The sequence below is a fragment of the Ambystoma mexicanum genome, chromosome 9 (genome assembly GCF_040938575.1).
Source record: "Ambystoma mexicanum isolate Mex_15411 chromosome 9, UKY_AmexF1_1, whole genome shotgun sequence".
NCBI lineage: Eukaryota > Metazoa > Chordata > Amphibia > Caudata > Ambystomatidae > Ambystoma > Ambystoma mexicanum.
The window spans coordinates 224168193-224194187 of NC_090931.1; the positions used below are offsets into that span (position 1 = coordinate 224168193).

The 25995-nt window shown below is 46.0% G+C and overlaps 1 protein-coding gene across 5 annotated transcripts in view; it reads left to right on the forward strand.

The window, feature by feature from the left end:
- LOC138487891 (NXPE family member 1-like) overlaps nt 1-25995 on the forward strand; it is a 391648-nt gene that overhangs the window by 29871 nt on the left and 335782 nt on the right. The window contains exon 2 of one of the 5 annotated variants that reach the window (XM_069614512.1): nt 10842-10963. The exons of the other annotated variants lie outside the window; for them this stretch is intronic. The gene's annotated coding sequence lies outside the window, so the exon portion shown is untranslated. The remainder of the gene's footprint in view (nt 1-10841; nt 10964-25995) is intronic. 5 annotated transcript variants of the gene reach the window in all.

Genomic DNA, 25995 nt, shown 5'->3' on the forward strand with positions numbered 1-25995 from the left:
GAGTTCACTTGCTTTTTAAGGGTGAGAGCTAAGACGAGGTAAAAACCTAGAGTTTTAACTTCTCGCATAACCTTAATAGTATTATTGTCGATGTTAAATGAGGCATAGTCCGGGGTGAGTTTGGTTAGGTTATGGTCTGATCCGAGGAGCAGGATTTCAGTTTTATCGTCGTTCAGGCAGAGGCCATGGGTGGCCATCCATGCCTGAATGAGGAAGTATATTTTATTCACCAAAGCCAGGTCCACTTCATAGTTGCCCGAAAGGGGTATGAGGATCTGGGTGTCATCTGCATAATTTGTGTAGGTGACACCCAGTCTGTCCAACTTGTCGAACAATGGCTTGGTGAAAATGTTGTACATAGTGGGTGAGACACAGGAGCCCTGTGGGACTCCACATGTAATTTGGATGGGATCGGCACAGGTAGAGGTGGAAAAGACTCTCATGGTCCGGTTGGCTAGAAAGGATTGGACCCATGCTATAGCTTCCCCTGTGAAATTGGCAGCGAGCTTGAGGTGGTTGCATAAAACGTCATGATCCACCAAATCAAAAGCTGCTGACAAGTCCAGTAGGAGTAGCAGCGCTGTTTTCCCACTATCCTTGAATTCCTCAATTTTAGTTTTAAGATCTATCAAGGCTGTTTCAGTGCCATGGAGAGGGCGGAAGCCCGATTGGCGCGAGCCTAGTAGATGGTTAGCTTCTAAGTAATCTTGAATTTGGAGGTAGGCTAATCTATCGATGACTTTTAGTAGGAAAGGTAAAGTGGTGATAGGCCTATAATTAGTTGGGATGGATGGATCAAGGGTTTGTTTCTTAAGAAGGGGGAGGACCCAGGATTCTTTTAGGTGAGCTGGCACTGTGTTGGATTTGAAAGAGGAGTTAATGAGCTTCGAGATAAACGGGGCTAAATCTCTGGCTGCGTCCTTTATTATTTGAGCTGGGCAACTGTCGCCCTTACAGTTGGAAGGCTTCAGTGAGAGGATAACCTTTTCAGTGTCGATGATGGAGATAGGTTTGAAGCTAAAAGGGGGGATAGTATTAGGTTCAGTCACTCGAGGTGTTTGTTGAACAGTAGGAGAGAGGGCGTCCTTTTTATTAGTTATTTTAAGCTGGAGGGTGGACATTTTATTCGATAGGGCGTTCTGTATGTTAGTGCACCATATCTTGTCCTTGGGGACCGTGTCAGTTGGTTGGATGGGGGATTCCATTTCCCGGAGGATGGCAAAAAGTTCCTTGGTATTAGATCTGGCATTAGTAATTCTGTCATTGAATAATGTAATGTCTGCATCAATGATATTACATTAAATGTTGGAGGCTTTTTAAGTCCTCTGGCACCCAGTATTATGCTTAGATAATAAAAACTATGCAGGGTCTTGGGTATATTGAAAGAACCTTTCCCAGGTATTATACTCCAGCAAAGATAACATCACGTGCACTCCCCCTGCGTGCTCGCAGGCCAGACTAATAGGTTTCTACTATCGTAGTGGTAGCTGACTCAGAGATACATTCATAACCAGGAAATGTTGTTGATAAAATAAATAAAATAGATCAATCCTGGTCAATGATTTAATTTTCAGGCCTTGCTCAGACAGCCTTTAGCTGCTGGGTAAACAGCAGTGCAAGCCTCCCCAGGTCAATACTTGTTTGGCTAGTTTAACACAGCAAAGCTATAGATAACTAGTACTTTGGTGTCCATTGATCTATAGATGTTTCATACACTAGCTGTAGCCTGCGTTAGAGACTTCAGTTACCGTTACAAGCACTGCATTATGTATGTTTTACATATCCCCCAAGCCGAATCTGGAAAATGACATTCTCCAAATGTGTGATCATGGACAAATCACGCCTCCTTCTGTGCCTCGGTTTTTGTAGCTGGCTGAAATGTGAGTGCCTGGAAACACAGTGCTAGACGCATCTGAGAAATCTGAAGGTCATTTGCCATCACTTCCTCTAATGTTACTTGGGGTGGGGTCAAATGGCGTCACCAGGGGTCAAGGGTCATGTGATGTCACTTCCGCTACCCTGGCATTTTTTTGTGAAATGACATCCCTGGTATTAGTAGCTCTTTTCGTACCACATTCCGAATCAGGACTCTGACACCATATTTGTCCGGGTCCACCAAACTTAAAGCTACGAAAAAAAAGTACGATATCAGCTAAACTCTGTACCCCATTCTTTGCAAAGGCTGTGTGTTGGCTTTGGAAATTAGCATGACTCAAGTCGAGGCTGCACGCGATGGAGTCCCCACACTTTTTTCAGAGGGCACCTTGATATGCTAATTTCTGGTGACACCAGATTCAATTGGTATGTTAATGAGTCCCCCCACTTTCTCTTTGGAACTTAAGCCCTGGAAATGAGACATGGAATTCAATTTCATGCACTAATAAGACAACTCTAAATTCGAGCTTCCCTCCTGTTAATCACTCTGTGATCATCTCGAAGGCGGGCAGTGAAGTGACCATGCAAAACTAAGGGTGCCAACTTTTGATTTTCACTACAATAACAGAAATTACCACGCCCTGAATATAAGCAAGAAACCAAATGAATGGAGTCTGACCCCTACCTAGATTGAAACTGCATTTTATAGTATCTTTTTTTTTTAGAAAAATTGAGTGGAAAAAACTGAACATTTAACATCTCAGCATCAGTTACTCAACCTGCTGCGCTACCTTTGCAGCTTTCTAGTTTGTACTTGCCATCACGCTCAACGCTGTCCAGTCATTTGGTCGACAGACAAATGGTCGATGCAATTTGGTGGAAAGACAAATGGTCGATTTTTTTTTTTTATTTTTTTTTTATTTATATATATATATTTTTCAGGTTTTCGTTTAGGAAAAAAAGTTTTTTAGCAAAAAAAGGGGGTTAGGGGGGACCCCCCCAAAAAAACAAAAAAAAAATGTGAAAATACAAAAAAAACAAAAATTCGACCATTTGTCTTTCGACCAAATTGCGTCGACCATTTGTCCTGTCGACCATTTATTTTCGACCAAATGACCTGTAACCACTCTCAACATTGAATCCCCAATATTGCTCAAAATTATTACATGCAGTTGATTCATGTATATGACGTTAAAGCTAAGAGTACTTTATTGTTGGTAACATTGCCACTGCATAGTGCAGTACACACTTAGGCTGTACTGACAGAAAAGGGAAATCCTTAAACATCTCTGCAAAGGCAATGGAAGCTCCCTGCCCTGTTGTAAAAGGGAAAATGTTGACTTATGTACTTGGGGGATATTTTGCACATTTTGTACCTTGTGTGCAGGGTCACACACAGAAAAAAACTCTCGTTTGAAAAACTAGGAGGGCCATGTCATTTCAGGAGATATTTTGGGAGGGGAGGGGAGGGGAGTGCCAGGAACTGGCTGGTAATGGACATAGGGATTAGCATGGGCATAGCAGTCAATGGGTGGGCAAATAAACAAACAACTCTTACAAGCTTTTTGTAGCTCTGCACATGCCATTTCTCCGTATCTGTACTCTAACGCAATAGTTTCGGCTTTTAGGTGGCGCGTTCAAGCGCCATCTAATAGCCAACTAAAAATGACCCTGGGATTGAGAAGCACTTGCATAAAGGTATGGTTTGTATTTGTGGTCTTGCGTTTTTAAATGCTTTTCTGCAATACTGTCGCTCTAAGGTGTTGCTGGACTCTATGGTGACTGCCTTCTGATTAACACCACTTTTAAGCTATGTTGTGAACTCACCACACATTGGCAATGGTTCCCCAGTTGGAAGCCTCAGTCTGCGTCTGCATCCTATAACAGACATTGCCTTAGTTTTCTGGCTGCACTAGCATATTTAGGAGATAACAAAACAGAACAAACATGCCAGGGAGAGGGCGCACATACGTACAGATATTAGTTACACTGTTCTTTTTCTGTGTCCAACTCATTAAGAATGGCTCTCCTCAGCCTATCCCAACCTCACACCTTCTGTGTATGACTCCAGGGCCAGGCAGTCTACTCGAGTCCAGTTCGTTTGGTGTGTCAATGGAAAAACATTTGGTACTTCTGCTGTTACCTGACAGTGCCTGCAGCTATTATCACTGGACTGGGAGCCAGACAGTCATGTCCGAGACCGTCCACACTCAGTGGAAATGACACCACAGCTTTTACCCAGCCAGCGCTTTGCAGAGGTGTAGACAGTGAAGGGCCTAAGAGAGTCCAGAAGGAAACGGGTATGAAAAAAAAAACATTTTTGATTGTGTGTATGTGTGGATTGTATGCATGTTTATATGTATGTATGCATGCATGCATGTGAAGGTGTGTGTAAGTGCGGGTATTCATGTCTGTATGTGAGGGGGTGTCTAAGTGCATGCATATGAATAAATGCTCTGAATGACATACGGTGTGTGTGTGTGTGTGTGTGTGTGTGTGTGTTACCGCGAGCGCGCATGCGTGCGTGTGCCAGGCTGGGCCTGGGGTACACAATTGTCTAGGGTACCAATGAAAAAGTGGGCCACAGTTGCAAAAGGCAATTCATTCCTTTTGTGACAGACTGTTTGAATAGTATCCAAGACGGAGGTTTTTTTATATTTATCCAGCAACACTGTTTAAAACTACTAGCTACATAGTGAACTAACTCATCAAACTGTCCCGCATTGGCCAAAAAAATGGCCCACTTTGACCCAGAAAACGGGCCCACACTAGCATTTAGCATTTTTGGTTTGGGCATTGCCCTATAGTCCATTCTGAGCCTGGCACGTGCATTGGAGCGAGCATGGCATGTTTTATTGCCATTTTTGGGCAAAGCAAAAATGATGTGAAGGAGGAGTTGCAGTAGGGTAAGGGTACTGCAGTGGGGCTGGCAGGGTCCTAAATCCACAATCGAGTGCCGCTCACTGAAGCTAGCTGGGAGCCATATCTGATCTGTAACGCATCCTGCGCCACGTCAGGGGCGACGGCATTGCCCTCTTTATATAAACCTTCCTCTTACTGGGTACTAAGGTACTAGACTCCTAAATGTGGGAGAGCACATTTCACGCCGAAGTGGTAATCGACACACATGGGCCACACCGAGAAGAAGGGTGCAGGAGGGAAAAAAACGGCCCAATGGACTCCTTCGCTTGCTCCCAGCAACTAGGTGTGGCTGGAGGACCGCCACAGACATCCGACAACCTTGAGACAGATCCTGAAGATCGCCTGGCTACGGTGGTGCAAAATGGATTCATGTCGGTCAACGTCAAGCTGGACGACATAGTGGCGACAATTGGATCCTTGAAAGCGTGAGTGGAAAAAGAGAGTACGCGCATTACGGAAGCGGAGAATAGAATAAGCACGAATGAGGACACGATAACATAACATGGCCGCGATATAGCCCAACTCAAAACGGACCTGCGCAAAACACAAATCAAATGCGAGGATTTGGAATCCAGATCACGCAGAAATAACATTCGGATAGTCGGGGTTTCGGAAACGTTTGGCAAAGGCTCCATGGGAAGACAGGTAGAAATTTTGCTTAAGACGGTCCTCGGGACGGAGTCCCTCTCAGACCACTTTCTTGTCGTGAGAGCTCACCGTACACCATTGTGGCAAGGCTCCTAAATTAAAGGGGCAGGGACACAATACTCCGATTATCCAGGGAGAAAGGATCGCTGCAATTCGAGGAAAACAAAATACACATATATCCAGACTTCTCGGCAAACCTACAAACACAGAAAAGGTCTTATGAGATGGTCAAGAAACAGCTGAGGTTACGTAATGTGCCATACGCCCTAATCTTCCCTGCAAAAATGCGAATTAAACACGGTGGAAGAGCCCACTTCTTTAAAAACCCCTCAGATGCAATGGCATATGTGGAGGCCTCCATCCCACTTCCTTCCGCTGATCGGGGGATAGACCAAAATGCGAGGCCAAGATCTGGGGAGGAGAGAAGGGACCTGCGCAGGGAGATTATTTAAGGAACACTAACACTGTTGGTCTGGAATGAACTTCATTGTTTATCGAGCCGTGAAGCCCCCATTGAGGGCAGCCAGATGGCTACAGTAGCTGTCCCTCTGGAAAGGTCCAACAGCTCAGAAGTAAGCCCACTGGGCAGGTTGAGTGTTATGGGGCTGCATCGTCAAGTTCGGGGAGATGGTGCAGGTGGGGGATCAGGGTATACGGAAATGCTTTACTATGTTGAGCTATGGGGCGAGGGAGGGGGGAAAAAGAGGGAAAGTTGCAAGCCGGCCTTGCAGTTGATGAAGCGAAGTTGCTCTGGTTTTGAGCTTGGTATGAAGGTTAAGTGGTCTCGCAGGTACGGTTGCTACTCCCGTCATATGAACACTGGAATTGGTTGATGCTATGGCTGGTAAAGACACTCACAGGACCTCTGGCACAGATGGGTTGAGAATACCACTCCTGTCCTGGAATGTAAGAGGTCTAAACAACCCGATGAAGGCCAGGAAGGTTGGAAATGATGTTGCTAGACATTGCCCCCCAGATTGTGATGCTACAAGAAACTCATGCAATGGGTGCCGTAAAGATGAATATAATGCCCAAATGGGGAAAGACACGATATTATACAAACTATTCGTCTCAGTCAAGGGGAGTTATAATTCTCCTACACCCCTCATTAGGGTTCCAGGTGGCGGGACATAAGGTAGACTCGCTGGGAAGGTATGTGCTGGTATGGGGGGAGATAGCTGGTAAACAAATCACATTGGTTAACACATATGGCCCCAACATTGACGACTCAGACTTTTACTTAAATATATATGAAACCCTAAATAAACTCGACGCATCGTCCATAGTATGAGGGGGGGATTTCAATATGGCCCTTGACCCGTTGACAGATAGATCCAGCACGAAAATGAGGACACCAACCAAAATGGCACTAACACTGGGTCAACTACTTACACAAATGACATTGATAGATGCATGGCGCACATTACACCCAGATGATAGGCGATACACCTACTACTCATCCGTCCATGACAGTGAATCACGTATAGACTACTTTTTTGTGTCGCAGGGCCTGTCTGAGACATTGCATAGCTGCAACATCCTGCCCCGTACACTGTCTGATCACTCCCCTGTAATACTGGAGCTCGAGCTGAGAGACGTTCCCAGGCCTGCTAGGAGATGGAGAATGCTGAGTGGGATACTTGGTGACCCATGCGTAGTGGAGTCCCTACGGGAGGAAATAACAGAGTTTTTTACTAATAATATTGGGACGGTGGCACGGGCTCCACGGTATGGGAAACCTTCAAGGTCTGGGCTAGGGTGGCACTTATCTCGAAATCCATGGGCCTCTTGAGGGGAGTAAGAAGAGAGCTTGAAGGAGTGGAAAACGGCTTGAATAGTCTTGCGGAAACTTATAGCCGCACACATGATAGGGCCATTCTGGCCGAGATTCACAAATCCATTAAAGACTTTGACTATCTAGCTGCCAGAGAAATACAATACATGGCAGCCCCGGCCAGGGCACGTAGATATGGCAAGGGCAATAAGGAATTTACCAAATTTTATCAATCACTATAGTCAAACAGAGACAGGAAAACTACCGCTGAGATTAAGACGTACTTAGCAACACTGGGGCTCCCAAAACTACCGCTTGAAAACAAAATGGCTCTAGATCAACCGATCACTGCGGAAGATGTGAGCGAGGCGATCATGGGGCTAGCATCGGGCAAAGCGCCGGGCTCCGACGGGCTAGGGGCCGAATTCTACAAAGAGTTCCGTACGGAGCTAGTTCCCATAATGCTAGAGACATGGGAGGAAGCCCTAGAGGGAAACATGCTACCCCCGACAATGAGAGAAGCATTTATAAATGTGCTACCCAAGCCCCGACGCCCGCCTAACTACATGTCATCATACAGGCCCTTATCGCTCATTAATGTTGAAGCTAAGATATTTGCTAAGGTATTGGCGAACCGAATGCTGCCCCTGGTCTCCACATTAGTCCACCCTGATCAGAATGGTTTTATTCCCCTAAGATCTACTGCGCTGAACCTCCGTAGACTATTTGGTATTATGGCGCAGATAGATCCAGGCAGAAGCGCAGTCGCTGTGGCCCTAGCCGCCGAGAAGGCATTCGACTCCGTTTCGTGGGTGTATCTCCTCACGGTGTTGGAAGCATTTGGGGTGGGACCCGCCTTCATTAGATTTGTCCGGCTACTCTACACCGCTCCAGGTGCCAGAGTATGCACCAACAGAACCATCTCCGACTTTTTCCAATTAGGTAGGGGTACACGGCTGGGGTGTCCCTTCTCGCCCATCTTGTTTGCCTTGACTATTGAGCCCATGGCAGCGGCTGTCAGACTGAGACATGGGGATAAGGGAATAAACATGAAAGGCTCCATCCAGCTAATTTCACTCTACGCTGACGATACACTCCTATATGTCCACAAACCAGAGAAAAATATAGCGCCCATTATGACCGATATACATGAGTTTGCAGAATACTCGGGATATGTCATCAACACATCTAAATCGGAAATATTATCGCTCACCCCCTCCACTAAATTCCCAACAAGCACATGCAGACTCAAATGGTCGGAACAACACATCAGATACCCTGGTGTGCTAGTATCTAGAACCAGACACACGCTTTATGCAGACAACCACGAACAGGCACTACAGACTTTGGGCACCAAGCTACAGATTTGGGCACACCTCCCCATATCCCTATATGGCAGAATAGCACTACTCAAAATGATAGCCCTCCCAAAGCTACTATACTTCTTTGTAAATATACCCATATGGCCGGGCAGAGACTTCTTTTCAAGATTGCGGTCATTGGTAGTCGCCTTCCTATGGAACGGGAAAACGGCAAGAATCGGGTGGGAGAAAATGACAGAGCCCTATAACACCGGGAGTATAGCGGCCCCAGACTTTGAGCTCTACTATCTTGTCGCTCAGGCACAGTTTGCGAAGTACTGGTACGAAGAGTCAGATGAAACACCACACACGGGTAACACCACACACGGGTAGAAACACAAACTATATCTCCTGCAGACATCAGGTCAGTTATATTTAATCCACGACACAAACACATATGCGATTATGACCCGGTCAGCTGCACGGTCTGGGCCTGGGGCGCGCTTTTTAAAAGATTAAAGCTGGAGACTCCATATAACCCAGAGGTCCCCTTGTGGAACTTTCCGGGTATCCCCCCAACTTCTGATACGTGTATCCAGGAGGCCTGGGACCCTCATATGGAAATGAAGGTGGACAATATGTTCATAAATGGTAAATTCGCTACTAAAGAAGACTTCACGCGAGCAATGGGCCCCTCAAAATACTACAGGGTTAGAGCTGCGTTTCAGAAAAGGTGGGTGATGTTTCCAGATGAGCCCCCCCCAACACCCCTGTACACAACTTATCACCACGAAAGCTGGGCTGGGTATATCCAAATTATATGTGGCAATACAAACCCACAACCCTACAATAAACCGGTTCAAAGACAAATGGGAGGCAGACCTGCAAATGCCCATTCCCGAAGATAAATGGAACAGATACTGTGCACTCACGAAAAAAGTTTCTTTAAATGCGGGGCTACGCCTGATCCAATTCAAACTCCTTAATAGATTGCACTACACGCCAGCTAAGATGGTAAAATTTGTGGCGGAATACGGGGGGAATGCCCCAAGTGTGGGACCCAGAGTGCTGGCTCCTTTCATATGTACTGGGAGTGTCCTGCGCTGTTGAGATTCTGGGGAGAGGTGGTCGAGATACTGTCGGAAATCATGCAGATACCCCCACAGTTAACTCCCCAAAAATACTTATTTGGAGACATCGACAAGTGTTCGGAGAAAACTAGGAGATTATTTAATGTTTCATGTGCGGTGGCGAAGAAATATATCCTTCAAGCCTGGAAAACTGCTACACCACCAACCATGACCACTTTCCTCCGTGAACTGACATATACCAATGAATGTGAAGAACAATATGTTTTGACATTGCCTGGGGCAAGCCGACCAAAAGACATATGGGGCCCCTTCCGCACGTATTTGTGTGAAATGCTCTCAGATGATGGAGTGTCCATGTAACACTAAATGTAAACGTTTTACCTGTTGACTTGTATGTATTGATGGGATGGGGTTGCTGTAACTGTTGAGACCACTGTTGAACAATAAAAAAAGTTTAAAAAAAAAAGAATATTAGATGTTTTTAACATGACTCTTGGCCCGGCTTAAAAAATGTCCCCACCTTGCACTATTTTAACATCACCTTGTTAAGCCTACTTGTCATTTCTTCTGACATTTTGGATCAAGACCAGGTTGGTCTATGGTTTTATAAGAGACCACATTTCAAAGTGGATTTTAATCTTATTTACAGGTGGTAGAGCAAAGGTATCTCTTGCATTCATACATATTTCACTAAAATACTCTGATCCCCTTCCAGACTCTAGCCTATATCTTAAAACTGGATGATTTAGATTAAACTTCCTATCAAGAGGCTGTTAAAGTAATTACCTTATGATTGGCAAGTCTACCACAACAAACCTCTTCTATGCAACTTCAAAGTCTTCCTGGATACGTTTCCACTGAGGCTGCAGCGTTGTATACATTTCTAATTTCTGATTCGAGCGTGTTGTCTGCTGATCACCTTGTCAAAAATGGATGGCTCAATGACCTCTCTGGTCAATATACTACCATGTTTTGTATTTTAAATAGGGCATACCTTACTCATCATGTTTTTTAGATTTTCTCGCAACTTGACAAACTTGTGCTGATCTTGCAAAGAATGTACTGCTGATTTCAAACACTGTATTTTTTATTGTAAATTTGTATTCTCAATGTGGGGGAAGATTTTGACAACAATACAAAAATGTTCCATTTTACTGCTCAATGCAATCTTGACAATTTAATTGCTAGATCACATCTTTACTCTGATTTAACCAATATTCTCTCTCCCAGGTTATTCCACTTTCTGGTCTGCATTGGTTTCCTTCTAATATCTTCTAATTGGAAAAGTTTTGATCACTTATACTATGCTACTTGGTGGAATTACATATGGTACATCCACAGATTGGAAACAGGTTGTGCCATCTCTCTATTTGATATCCAAACATGTGATCAAAAGTAGAATGCGTTGATTGAATATCTTAATGCCTCCTCAGCTGACTCTTTAATTTGTTACTTCAGTTTTCGTTTTGTTTGTTTTTCCCTCAGCTCTTGTGTCTTGTTTTGTCCTGTCTGTTTATTATTCTATTGTGTTCTTGCAGTCCTTTCAAGTTTATATCTCTCATCTATTGCTTAAATAAATTCTGATGTTACAGCTTTGCAAATTAATTTTTCTTGACATCATTAATTAGACGTTTACTTTCTTGCATTTATTGTGACCTTGATACACAACTTAATTGTCTTCTAATTGTTAACTCAATTTGCATATTTATCTTAGATTATTTGACTGCCAATTCTTATAATTGTTGTTAATTGCTGTATTCTGTATTTGTTCATTATAAACACTTAATAAAAATTACTTAACAAAAAGAAGAACTTGAGACCTGTCTCCTTCAAAGGTTCAAAAGGGCCCAACTAAAAAGAGGACAACACCACGGGGAGTTTCCAACATAGAGATGCCTCACATGCCAGAGGACGAAAGACAGAAAACTCCTAAGCCGGTTTTCCACAAGATGCTATCCCAATTTCTAAAGACCCAGTGTTCCCTAAATGCTCTAGGCCACCCACTGAGCCCAAGGGATGACTCTGCCAGCCCTTTGTCAAACCCATTGTATAGGAATTTCAACACAGAGGGAAAAACAAAACACACTCTAATGCTGATAAACCAAGCTGTTCACACCAGCCCCTGAAAGTATCCCAGTGCTTCTCATAACACTTGCGTGTAGCAGGCCGTCAATATATCTGTAATGGCCATTTCACTTGAACGGAAATACCAGGGTTCATGAACCCCTTCATCTGAATCTCCATATCGTCAAGTAAATTGCACTCCTCTGGAGCCCCCTACTGTCTGCTCAAGGTGGGAGACCAATAGGGAATTCTACACACTGTTGCCACTGCTAGTTCCAGAAGCACCAGAAGCCACCCTCTCTGTGGCTAATATAGTACCAACAGAATTATGTCTGCCTGACTTGACCCAATCTTCCCCAGTACCCTTGGATTCAGAGGAATTCGGGAAAATGCATTCAAAATCCACCTGGGCCATGCCAAACTCAGAACATCCAACCTCATACCACCGGGGACAGAAATCTGGGAAATATTCTCTAGCTGAGGTGTTTCTGTAGAGGCAAACAGATCCAAAATCAGAGTCCCAAACCTGTGGTATAATCTCTGGGATGACATGGCCTAAGGATGTCTCCTGGGAGCCTGGGAGCAAGCAAAAACACTGCTGAAATGGTCTTCCAATGTGCTGTTCACCTCCCACCCTCTTACATGAGCCACATCTAAGACTGCTATGTGACCTTCTGCCCAAAGCCCAATCTCCACTGCCAACAACCTCAGACAACTGGATCCTGCACCTCCATGATGATTGATGTAAGCCACTGCAGTTTAATTGTCTGTTCTGATCAGAACAGTCCTGCTGGTCATCACCTCCGTAAACAACTGAAGGGCCCTGCCAATGGACGATTTTTCCCTCCATTTCCAGAGTGGGACTTCTCAATTGGCTCTCACTGCTACTGGTGCGCCAAATGTTGACGGGTAGCCCTCCAACCCAACCCAATAGTATTGGTAGCAACCATGATCCTGTCCACTAGACATAGACGTTAATCCCTTTCTTTCAACTGGAATTTACCAACCACCACCTGAGCTTGTTCATCGGCTCTTTCAAGATAGGAATCCGTTCCAGAAACTGAGAATATGTGAAACCCAGGGTTGTAGGTGCAATCTTGCACAGGGCCCCAGAAACTCACAAGAGGCCATATTTCCTTGACCCGTACGAGATCCCTGGCCGAGGTTGACTCACACCAATTACTCCCTTGAGGCATTTCTGCAGATTCTCTGTTCTGACCTCTGGAAGGAACACCTTCCCCTCTCTTGCAGCGAAAATGGGCCCTACGAACGTCAGGTGCTGTCATGGTTTCAGGTGGGATTTGTTTAGAATTATCAGGAAACCCCATTCCTTCAGCACATGACAGGTCTTCACCAGCATTTGAAAAGTTGCCCTGGCTTCCGACCTGACTAGCGAGTAGTCTTAATTAGGGAACAATTGTATCCCTTCCAAAAGTAGCTAGGTGACTATTGGAGACAGGAACTTGGTGAATACCATTGGGGCAGATTTGAGACAAAAGGGTAGAACCTTGAGCTGAAAGTGCATCCCCATCACTGCAAATGGGAGGAATTTCTGATGAACCTCCCGGATTGGGACATGGCAATAGGCGTTTTGTAAGTAAGTCGATGGATGCCAGACAATCCTCTTTGGTAATGAATGACAAGATCTTCTGTAGAGTATCCATTTTGATCGGGGCCCTGCAAATACATTTTTTTAAGCCTTTTATGTCCACAATCATTTGTAATTTGGTCTTGTCCTTGGGCGCCAGAAAGATAATTGAGCAATACCCCTGCCTCTCTTCCTTTAAAGGCACACTCTGTATGGCCTCTTTCTCCAGCAGCCCCTGTATACCCTGGGTATGGATTCAGAATTTTTACTAGCTGTGTATTGTTATTCTTGATAAAAACCGTAGCTCCACAGACGAATTAGTACACAATCGAGCAAAGGTCAAGATACTTTTATATCAGCAGGGTTGGATCTCTACGTTGGAGTCTGTGCACTCCTACCCCTTGCTAAGTCACCTGACATTGTTTTTGTTGGAATCTGATTCTATCAAAGCAGATTTGGGATCAAGCATCATGTTACTTTTGCAACTTGGCCAGACAGTGTGAATCACTCAAACATTGGTTGACAACAGTGTAGTGTATTCTCAAACCTGAGCGTTTGTAACGATCAAGTGTGGTCTACGTGGTTGGCTGGGCAAACCACCTCAATTGTAATCGCAGTCACAGGATTCTTAAACGTGATGCATTTGTATGTATTTTCTTATGATTAAGGTTCAAGATGATATTTTATGATTTTAGTTCTTTTGAGTGTTTATGTTAATATTTGATGAAATGTGAAAATATGATGAATTTGATTAAGTTGACGGTGAAACGAAATGTTTTAGTCTTTTTAGGTATATGAAATTTCATGTTGGGACATTTTATATTCTATACTTAAGTTTCTGTGTAATGCTTGTAATGTATGCTGGTATCTTCACTTTTTACTTGTATTGTGCAGTATTAAATGTTGAATCCATTTTCAACCATATAATTAAAAAAAAACATTAAAAAAATAAAATACCCTGGGACAATGCCTTCCAAGTCTTGTTGCTGTACCATGAGGATGGTGACCATACTGTTCCTGAGTGTACTGGGGGCTGAGAAAATTCCAGTCTGTAATCCCATGTGACTGTCCTGATGGACCAGACGTCACAGGCAAACTCCTGCCATATATTTGCAAAATGTAGCAGTCTGCTCCCCACTGGCCCACAGTGGATGTCAAGACTTGTGTGGTCTGTGGGAATTTCCTCTTAACTTAGTTGAAACTAGGCCTGTCCGTGGACTTGTGACTTGCTCTCATCCTGTGCACTTCTCTCAATTTAGCCTTCGAGTATTGTGAGGATTTTGAGCCTCCTGATATATTCTCCTTTTTTCTGGAGCCTGTCTGCACCCTTGTTCACCTTCAATACCTTATGGACTTTATCTTTCCGTGTGGCGCCAAATAGCTTACTGCCTTCAAAGGAAAGCTTTAGTCCAATAGCCAGCTGTGACCCGTCAGTACACCAGTCCCTTATGTGCACATATCTTTGCCGAGAAATGGCAGAACCCATAGCCATAGCCGCTCCTCTGACCCCAACATAGGAGATGTCTGAAAGTAGCTCCATTTGCTTAGCATCTCCCTCAAATCGAGATCAAATTACTGCCTTCTTCAATAGCTTTGTAAAGCCTCTTTAACCCCGTTTAGCACTGTCCCTGTTGTGCAGGTCACATAGGTATTGGCACTAAGGATCAAAAAGGCCCCTGAATGGTCCTTTTAGAATGCTGAATCTGCCTTTTTGTCCATAGGGTCCTGGACCACAGCCGCCTCTGCTGCCATCAATGACCTTCCACAAGACTAAAAAGGATCGAAACCAATCCTGCCGGTTCCGGCATTGACTTCACCTTGTCGCTTAATGGATACATTTTGGACATGAACCTTGGCATCTGAATGTGCTCCAGATCCTTCCACTCATCCTGGATCTTCTCCCGGATGACTGAATCCAGGGGATGCCCCAATTTAGGGAGATGCTTGTATTAGCGAATCTGGTGATTTGCTGATGGACTGGGGACCTAGTGGCTCCAAAAAACCCCATGTATTCCAATACATGAAGAAGTATCTTGGCAACTTCCTCTCTGTCAATGTACTTCCCCGTAGGGTCTGGATCTATTTCTGATGAAGAAGATGCAGTGGATCTTGCGCTGGATGAGGATTTATTTATTTATTTATAACGCGCCAGAGCCCGCAGGCATCGGGGCGCACACCAACACCATGACAAAAATAGATAGGACAGAATCAAGCACGAGGTTAAGTCAGGATGAAGATGATGACGTGGAAGAGGGAATCCACCTCCTTCTGGCATGCCTCTTTTCCTGTGGAGCCTGCTTAACAACCAGCTTGACTTCCTTTTTGGATAAGCCCTTCCTCTTTTTTCTTATGAGGCTTAGAGCTTTTACTCCTCTTTGGAGGCGTTCCTTCCAGGGAAGAGAGGCCATCCTCTTGTTCCCTATGTCTCTTCTTTTCTTTCCTTTGCAATGAGTTCATTATGCCTTCAACAGTTATGAGCCATTGAAAAGTTGTCTCAAACTTTATAGTCCTCTGCAGGCTCACGCCTGAGCTGTCTAGCATTATGCCCCAACCAAGATAGCCACTGCCATCTGACAACAGGGGTGGATCCACTTCCTGGACCCGTCAATTCAATGTTCTGGCTCTGCATTGGGCCCAGGGAGTACTCCTTCCTCTCTCAGCCGATGCCCCGCCTCCTTACCGGTGCGCAGATCAGCTTTCCATCTCTGGACAGTGCTTGTTCTACTGCCAGGATCACTCTCGGCCTGAACCAGGAGAGGAGGGGACAGCAATCATTGACCTTGAAGACCAGGAGAAAGGAGGATCGCTGGAATATCAGGTACGTTTTATCCACCTTCTGGATCATGTCCGGTGGACAGGAATTAAAAAAACTAGGGATTGTGGATAAACGGGAGGAGCATATACGTGGAGGAGCCGGGAGGGATAGGAGTAAAAAGTACAGATTCCATGCTGTTTAAAAACAAGCAAATACATTTGTGTTTGTGTATTTGCTTTTACCTTTAGTGCTCTGTGAGATTTTTTGTTAACTTCGATTTCCTGTCCGCGGCCGCTCCCATGATTTTGACTGTATTTACATGTTTTTATTGTTGTAACATTTTTTCTGTTCTTTGATGGGAATTTATATTTCCAAATAAAGATTTTATCATTCACTCTCCCACTCCCATACACATTCATGTTTTTTTACATGTAAATGCCTGGCGCAATGCCGCAATCACACACTCCTTGCTGTACAGACACACACACATTTATAATGCCTAGAATTGTCACCAGCAATCTTCTTGAGACGTGCTGGGTGGAGAGGATAACCCAGGGACAATACGTTTGTCTTGAAAGCAAAACAGCACCCAACACACGGTTCAAATCCTGTTTTCGTGCCTAGAGGTTGGTCTCCAGCACTAATGATACAAAAGATTAATTAATGAATCCCCTTGCTCGTCATAGTACTTACAAAGTGACATGGACCAGCTGTGGGACGGCTCTGCTGCTATACCCATGTGTTTTGTTTGCTAATAAACAAAGTAGGATAATTCTGGCTAATCCAGCCGCTTGTTTACCTCATTTGGAGCGTGGCATGACAGACTCTGCAACAGTGTTTACATAGTTACCAACATGATCCATTCTAATCTGTAGGTGCTTATGCAGTCCTTGTTTCTTTGCATTCCGGGAGTTGTAGTCCGAGTTTTATAATGGGACCCCAGGAAATACAAGTCCCAGAATGCAAAGACAAAACAGCATTTACAGATTAGAGTGGGTCATGTTGGCAACTATGTGATTCCTGTCGGAAATGGGATCCTCCTCAGTTTCTAAGGACTGCGATGAGGAAGCTGGACTTAAAGGTAGTGTGCGTGATTAACTTAATGGAGCATGGGAAGAATGTGCTCTGTCAACTTTGGCTTCCAGTGACAGCTTTGCTCTAGTACTCGTTTATCTCTGGACTTAGTGGTAATGTGTGTTCTCAGCATTACTGAGGCAACGTTTTGAGTTTCTTTTGCTGTGGGACCCCCCCTTTATTTCGCTTGAAGCAAATATCCCCACAAGAATTTGAACACTATCAGCAATTGCCTATTTTGCAATAAAACGCATCAAAAAGATATTGGCAATTTGAAAAATACAGCTGCAAACTAGCCAGGTTGCAGATCTAATTTTGGTGATCTGTATTGCAATTATTAAATGGTGGCAATGCCAACAATTTAGGCTTTTGTGTTGGTATAGGAAAGGCACTTTCCAGGCACTGCAGCAATGGTATTAAATGGCCATTGATGGGAGCAGGTGCAAAATGGTGCGAGTACCTGGGCATTTTATAGTAGTGTCCAACAAATGCCTACTACTTGCACACAATTCAAAACTATTGGCTATGACAATGCTTGTTTTTAACAGGATTTCAATAAAGGATACTGCATAGTGCTCATAAATCGAGTGGCTGCTAGGCAGACCTGATTAAGCCATTTGTATTACACCAGTGGCGGGTTTAAAGCTCAAATTAAGTAATTAGCTCTCGGAAGACTGCTTTGACAAAACACTGGCAGGCACTTCCAGTGCAAAGTTTGATTAAAGCCATCTCAAAGAGTTCCCATGAGGAGTTATTTTGGGCAGGGGGGTTTGGGTGGGAATGGCCATAGAGATAGCATGGCCGTTGGCAGTCAATGGGTGTGCACATAACCAAACAACACGTTTAAGCTTTGGGTCTGATCTGACTGTAATGCAATAGTTTCAGCTTATTACCACCCAATAGCCAAAACTAAACAGGGGTAAAAACATGATGCTATTTTGGCAGAGAAAGTGCCAGCATAGAACTCAATTACTGTTTCCACCAGCCTCATAACCTCTCCATGCCAAAAAACATGCATTAGTGTGAGCGAGTGATTTTCGTGCTGGAATTAATGCACAGGATTCCCATGGAATCCACCTGTTTTCAGCACCTGTTGAAATCGGGCGGATTCCAAAAACAGCCATAATAAACGCTTCTCGCAAGTGTGCATTGTGGTAGGCATTTACACTTTTTGGACTCAGAAGAGCAAAAAAAGTAACCTGTTTCTGCCAGGTTTAACACGTTCTTTTTTTATACCTAGTAGTGCAAATGAACATAGTTTCCTGAAAGGGAACAAAGTGCACAGAAGTTCGTTTTAGGTGGACCTATCATGCAATTGACCATTTTTAGAAAATGAATGCAAAATGGAAGAAAAAGAAAACAAGAAAACAAACCAAGAAAACATGAAAAAATCCTATAATTTATGTGTAAAATGTGAAGTCCAAGTTGTTGTTATAGGGCCACATATCTGCAAATGGACCAGTTGTACACGCTTCAAAAACTAACACAAACGGTGATTTGCTCAGGATCACACATCGTGATCATGCCGAGAAACCACAAATGGAGCCGATGCATCCTGTATTCACAGTTAACAATTTAGTAACCGACAACACATATATTTCTATAGTAACAATAACCCGGCCTAATCACATCCCTGACATTATCTGAGCCGTAGTATTACAAAAGCATTTATAAAGTTTGAAGACTCAATATAAAGTAATGTCCATTTGTATTGTGTGTGAAACGGTTACATAGCACCTTCCTCATTAGGGAAATCTTTACCCCCATTACTCCTTACCTCTATATGATCCTTCCTTAACCTTTTAAAGTCCATAATACATGGACAGTCATATAGTGATCTTCACAGTTTAGGATCATTTAGTTTCCCTTTCGAAAATATTCGTAATGAGTGGCATACTAACCAAAGGGATGACAAATATCTATTAAAGATGCACACAGTATAAGCCATGAATTAATATGAAAGTGAGAAGACAACCAAATGGATCTATGAACAGTTGTGACTAATTGGATAGGTAGTTAATTTGGCGATTGTTTGTAATCACATTTCTCTGCCAATATAGGCAGCGGGTGCGTAAGGGTAATACAAAAGGTGGGAGGTGGAAGTTGGGGCAGTGGGGGTCTCCCCTCACATATATTGGCAACAAAATGGATTAAAAGAACAAATACAGGACTCTCAAGATGGCACCCGGCGTGAGAGGACGTGCTTGAGGTCTCTCCCAGCCGGGCCAACTAACAAAGCACCTCAACAAGCGATCCGGTAGCTGCAAAGCAGTAAAAGGAGGCCTCCCCCTATATGTCCGGTGTGGGACGCACCCACAGATATCTGGCCACTGACGACAGCCCCGGGAAGCAGTCCAACCGATGCGTGGCGCAGAGCGGAGCTGCACGGGCCTCGCATCCAGGTGCTAGCGCTGTGCAGACATCTGAGGCGAAGCAGGGCGAGGGCGGTCGCCACACAAGCAGAGTCGGGAGAGGCAGCCGTTAGGAGAGAGGGCCGTCTCTGCGGCTTGGAACAGTGGATCCCGCCGGGGCTAAAATAGGCACCGGCGCTGCTGGCCCCCCCGAAACAGGATCCAGAGGGCGCCCTCCCCGGTGCATGAGAGACTGCGCAGACACAGAGCAGTACACCCCCAGTGGGGCCGCACAGGGGCTTGGAGCGGTCGGATCGGGTGCGGCCCCTCCCCAGAGCCGGAGCACAAGCAGTCCCCACAGTGGCAGATGGGCATTGAGACCAGGGCCAGCGACGGGCTACACAGCGGTTTGAAAGCGAATCCTCGACCCCTGCCATGGTGCCACGACAGCAATAAGTAAGTCTACAGAAGCTCCCATTGCGCGGCAGCCAGCTACAGCACATACCTCCTGGCCCCCCCAGGATAGAACGAAAGCAGATAATCCAGCTGCCATCCAGAGAGGCGCAGGGGGCACACCAGCGAGACCCTCAGAGCTTCCTTGTGGAGTTGTGTCCCCATTCTTCGCACTAGCAGCGGACTAACCACCAGGACACAAAAGGGCAAAGAGGGTGGCATTCCCCCTCCCCATTCACTGGGACGCAACAAGCTATTCGCTATTGCCTGCAGAAGGAAGGTTGGAGCCGTAGCAGGGGAACCAAGGGAACCACCCAACTTGGGACTGCGATCCCCACTGAAAGTGGGGGGGGGGGGGCGCGCCTGGTGCCCTCAGCCACGCGAGGGAGTGAACAGAGGACCAAATCAATGACCACCATAGTCCATCCCGCATTGTATAGGCGATACATGAGCAGCGTGTTGTTGGGCACCTAGTGATAACCATAAAGAGACTCGGGGGGGGGGGGGGTAGGGGGTTGGTTACGGCGGACTTGCGTTCAACCAAACCAAAACAGGATACAGAGCTTCAACATAGCTTCAATGTCCAAAACTAGAACAAAGCCACCAAGTTTGACCCAACTGCCCCCTCCCACCCCCAAAGGAAACACAAAAGCCTGAAACAGCTTTGGAGAACAGAGAAAACAGATACACTAAGCAGAGAAAAAGTGGATCCACAACAGACAAGAGATGGGGATGACACCATGACTAAGAAGGACATGCAATCCTGTTTCAAAGAACTGCAAGACCAATTCTTAATGTCCATACAAGAAGAATTTCACACCCTCAGAGAGAATATGAAACAATCCCTGCAAGAGGTGAAGGTGGATTTGGCGAAGGTTGAGGAGAGAACTGATACACTGGAAAGGACGGTCCAGAGATTGGAAGAGGAAACCAAGAAGTCAGATGAGACTCTAGAACAGCTGGCAAGGGCGACAAATAGCCTCAAGCTGGAATGTGAAGATCTTGAAAACAGGTCTCGAGGGTCTAATGTACAAATACACATTTTTATACAAAGAAACCATCGAGGACAAGGACCTTCAGGCGACAATCGCACAACTCTTCGCGGATGTACTAGGCGAAGATACCCAACCCCAGATAGGAATAGACAGAATTCACAGGGTGGGACCAAAATGCTCGCCAGAATCGGGGACGAGACCCAGAGATGTCTTGGTAGCGCTCTCGAACTACACCCAAAAGGAGCAAATACTGAGAAGGGCAAGATTATCTGCTCGAGTCACCGTCAACGGTCATGAGGTCCAGCTCTAACAAGACCTGGCACAAGTGACTCTCTTGAAAAGAAGGCAAATGGGTCCGGTGGTCCAGCACCTTATTACCAAGCAAGTCAAATACAAATGGACCATTCCATTTGGATTGCTGTTTACGTGGGAGGGGGTCCAATGTAGAATTGTGACGTGTGAGGAGGGGGATCAGCTGCTCGGAATACCGCAGGCACGAGGGGAGGAGCCACGACGAACGAAGGAGAGCTTAATAGGCCCGAAAAAACAGAACTGGAGGACCATCGAGAGGAAAAATAGGGGAAGGAAAAGACAATAAGCATAGCTTGCCCGCTGCAGCTCAAGAATGCATTAAAAACCCAGTATCATGAGAAGAAACGGAAAGATACAGGATAGGAGGAAGAGAGAAGAAATAGACGGCAACCGGATTACAACCACACAGAAGAGTCCCGGGCAGGGCAGAAGTTGACCCATTGGGAGGTCTAGAGTGGGGTTTAGGAATCCCCCCACATTACCTGAGATGTGCCAGGGGCGTGGAGCAAGGATCTGCACAATCCAACGCGATTAGTTACCAGGCCCCCACTTAGGTGGGAAGGGAGGGAGAATTTAGGGGGGACGAAAGGGAAAAAGACTCTGAGGGTGGCATGTTATTGAAATGGCAGTTCAAATTCCATCAGGCACCAACCAAAATAAAGGACATCACATGGACAGAACCAATGTAAGAGGGATCAAGATCCTGACACATGACGTTAGGGGGATGAATACCCCAATCAAGCGGAAAGAAATTGAGAGGCAAGCATGGAGAGAGGACGCAAATATTCTACTGTACCAAGAAACCCCACATTAGGAAAAAAGATGAAGCCAAAATTAGGATCAGAGGCGCTTCACAAGTATATCAGGCGAATGCAGAAGAGAAAAGAGCCAGGGTCCTTTATAGCCTTACAGGACAGTCTTGGGGCAAAAGTTCAAAACAGCGTGGCGGATAAAGAAGGGCGGTTCCTGTTTCTGAATGTACAAATAGAGGGAACAGAACTCACCCTAGCGTTAGTTTATGCACCCAATACAGGCCAAGACAGTTTCCTAAGGGAAACCCTCGTAATACTGGAAAACTTCGTGACAGGTGAGATCAAAATGGCAGGAGATCTAAACATTGCTTGGAATCCGGCACAGGACAGGAGGCCAGGGGCAAGATCATATGCGCACTCCCCACCTAAAGCCCTGAGCACAATGATGGACACACTCGCGTTACATGTTGTCTGGCGCTCCAAGAGCGGGGATGCACAAGGATTCACTCACTACTCATGTCCACAACTCGCAATCAAGAATAGACTACGTCTGGACCTCCACAGGTCTGTTGGGGAAAATAGAGGACATAAATATGGGCCCAATTACACTGTCCGATCATGCACCAACTGTCATATCGCTTAAAATTAGAAACCAGAAGGGAAAAATGTGGGCATGGAAATTCCTGAGAGATATTCTACAAGATCACACAATGGTAGACAAAATCAGAAAAAGTAGAACTGTACTTCGCGGAGAATGACACAGGCGAGACCGGAAAAGCCATGGTGTGGGATGCCTTCAAGGCAGTACTAAGGGGGGAACTGATAGTGCCGAAAGCACTTAAGGATAAGCAGTGAAAAAAGTGGGAAGAGGACATAGAAGAGAAACTCAGTCACCCAAGCTGAGTTAACGATCCATCCGACTAGGAAGCTAAAGACATCCCTGAAACTCCTGCAAAAGCAGCATGCACTGATACAAAATAGGAAAGCCGAACTGGCGCTCCTGAAAGTGAAGCAGAGTTACTATATTAGCGCTAATAAAGCAGACTAATTGCTATCTGGACAGCTCCAGGACAAAACTTGCAGGATGATTGTCGCCCAACTAACGGATGAAAATGGGCACTTGACCAATGAAGAAATGGGAGGCATAATGTCAAGATACTATCAAGCTTTATACAAGTCAGAAAGGCCAGAAAAGCCAACGCAGCAGGGGTTCCTGAGCGGGATTACTCTCCCCCAAATCTCGGAGGCGGACAGAGACCTCCTGGACAGAGAAATTCAATTAGAAGAGGTCGTCCAAGCGATGAAAAAACTGCCAAAAGACAAAGCACCGGGTGCAGACGGGTACATGGACTCCTTTTTATAAAAAAAAAAATCAAGATCTTTGGCCCCCAAATTAATGGAACTCTTAGAATGGAAACAGGGGTGACAACCAAATCGATGAATGAAGCAAAACTAGTGGTATTTCCCAAACCAGGGAAAGATCTGGCTCAACCAGGATCCTATCGACCAATTGCATTAATGGATCTTGATGCTAATCTGTATACCAAAATCCTGGTGGATAGGCTATCTAGACTACTACCACTCCTGGTGGACACGGACCAGTCGGGTTTTGTCCCCAGGAGACAAACTGCTGACAACACCCGTAGGGTGAGCCATATCATAGAAAAAGTCAAACACACCAAGACCCTGGCGCTCCTGGTCTCAATCGACACCGAAAAGGCATTCGGCAGGGTCGAATGGTCGCAGCTTTTCTCCACAATGCAACAAATGGGATCTGGACGCCAATATTTGAACATGGTAAAATCCAATTATAAGTGCCCTTCATTGAGAGTAGCATTGAATGGCGTTCTTTCAACACAGATCCCCCTGACCAGAGGGACAAAGCAGGGGTGCCCTCCGTCCCCGCTATTATATGCTCTGTTCTTGGAGCCCATGTTAATCAAAATAAGGGAATCCCAACGAATAAGAGGAGTGATGATGGGAGGAGTGAAACACAAAATCATGGCATTTGCTGACGATATGCCTTTTGCCCTGAAAGTGCCAGGAATATCCTTCCCAGCCCTCCTCCAGGAATTGGACGAGTTTGGAAAGGCTTCGGTCCTAAAAATAAATAGGAACAAATCTGAGATATTGAATTTAACGGCTGATCCTACGCTAGTGAACAATCTGGCACAAGCAACTCGCCTGAAGATAGCTCACCAGGCCATCACCTATCTAGGGATTAAGCTGGCACCATCAATCAAACAATACTGCTACGTCCCGTCCCCTTTCCTCCATACTTATGGGATATCTCTCCGTCCTGTGGGACGGGACCGGAGCACTTGGTAAAAAGCATCCACATTTTTTTCAAAAATGTGTCCCTCCTCTCTTTCCTGGCGGGGCCCGGCACGCGGCCGTAACCCCGTCCACCTTGGCTCCGCCCCGCGCATCGCCCATCAGTCCTCTTTTCGGCACGATCTGGGCCAGACGCACTTGCATCCTCGGAAGACTTTCTTCCCTTTTTCCCTCTCTGGCTCTCGCTAGCGTTCGTTTACTAGTCTGTCTATGTCTTTTAAACTAGACTTTCCAGACTGTTCATCGTGTCACCGTCGCTTCGCGAGTGCGGATCCCCATCCTCTTTGTTTAGAGTGTTTGGGTCTGGAACACTGTTGGGATTCCTGTTTGTACTGTGACTCCCTTTCGGTCCGGGCACTTCAACGTCGGTTGGAGCGGTGGGAGGAGGTGTTCGGACGGACTCCTCCTTCGCATTTTCAGGGCTTCATCAACGAGAAGAAAAAACGCCTGGTAAGTTCTTTACTTTTCAGAGCACACCGGCCGGGGGATACCTTTCTGGGTTCCTCTCGAGCCGGGAGGGGCGTTGATCGCTCTGTTACCGGGGTTCGCCCTGAGGTGCCTGTCGGGCCTAATCATTCTACCAGAGTTTTCTCCTAGGGTCTCCGTAAGGGGCCTGTGTCCACCGGAGTACGCTCCGAGGCCCCTCCTGTGGAGGCTGTTTGTAGACCCAGTTCTAATGAGTCATGGGGTACCGGAGCTTGCTCTGAGGCCACTCTTTTGGCTTCCCTCAAAAACAAAACCGGGGTGCGCCCCGAAGTCTTGGCTGGGCTTGAGGTTACCGAATGGATGTTCGAGGCTCGTGCCGATAAGGCTTCTACCGGGCCTAGGTCCGAGGTCCCTCGTACAGAGGCTAAGGATACCAACAGTTCTGAGGGGCCAGGCAAGGCCCTGTCGGTAACAGCGCACCGTTCCCGCTCTTGTTGTGACACCAGATCTGTTGAGGGGGCAAAGAAGAAAGTTTCTTCTTTTACCGGCAGTGCCGAGGTCCTTCCTTCGAAGGCTCAGTTGGCGGTTGGTATGTCGCAGAAACATTCCAGGCCTCATAGTACCAGCTCCGCCGAGGTTCCTTACGTTAAGGCTAAAATTGAGACCCCTGACCCATCGACGGGGACCCCTGCCTCACTTCCTCACGTGCCGCAGTTCCCCTCAGATGAGGACAAAATGGCGGCCGTTCCCACCACGACCACGGTGGCCATTTTAGGTACTACCCCTACAACTACGTCATTGGCCCCTGGTGTAGGGTTCGGTCCTTAGGGTGAACCTAAGGTCCCTTGTGCGCATCCTTACCGGCCGGTTTATGATTGGAACGCCCGGATGCCTCTTCCGCACAATGTTTCGTTGCCCGCGGGGGCGGCTCCCTTGATTTATGTGGATTTGTCGGTGGAGGGGCCGGTGTGGCACCCTTCCACCTTACGTCCCTGGATTTGTCTACCTCATGAGAGGCCTCCTCAGGTTACGAAACAATCTCCTGAGGATGCTTTTTCGATAAATTTCAAGCGCTTATGCGCACCGACCCCATGAGGGAATATTTCAAAGGGCTTTTTAAGGAGATCTGTCCACCCGCGCCTCTGGCTCCACCCGTTCCGCCGGCGCCTCCCTTGCCCGTGGTGCCTCTCCCTGCACTTCCGCCTGTACCACCATTGTCCCCAGTGGACAAGGCAGTGCCTGATACGGCTCAGCAGGATCCTGACCTGTCAGATGACCCT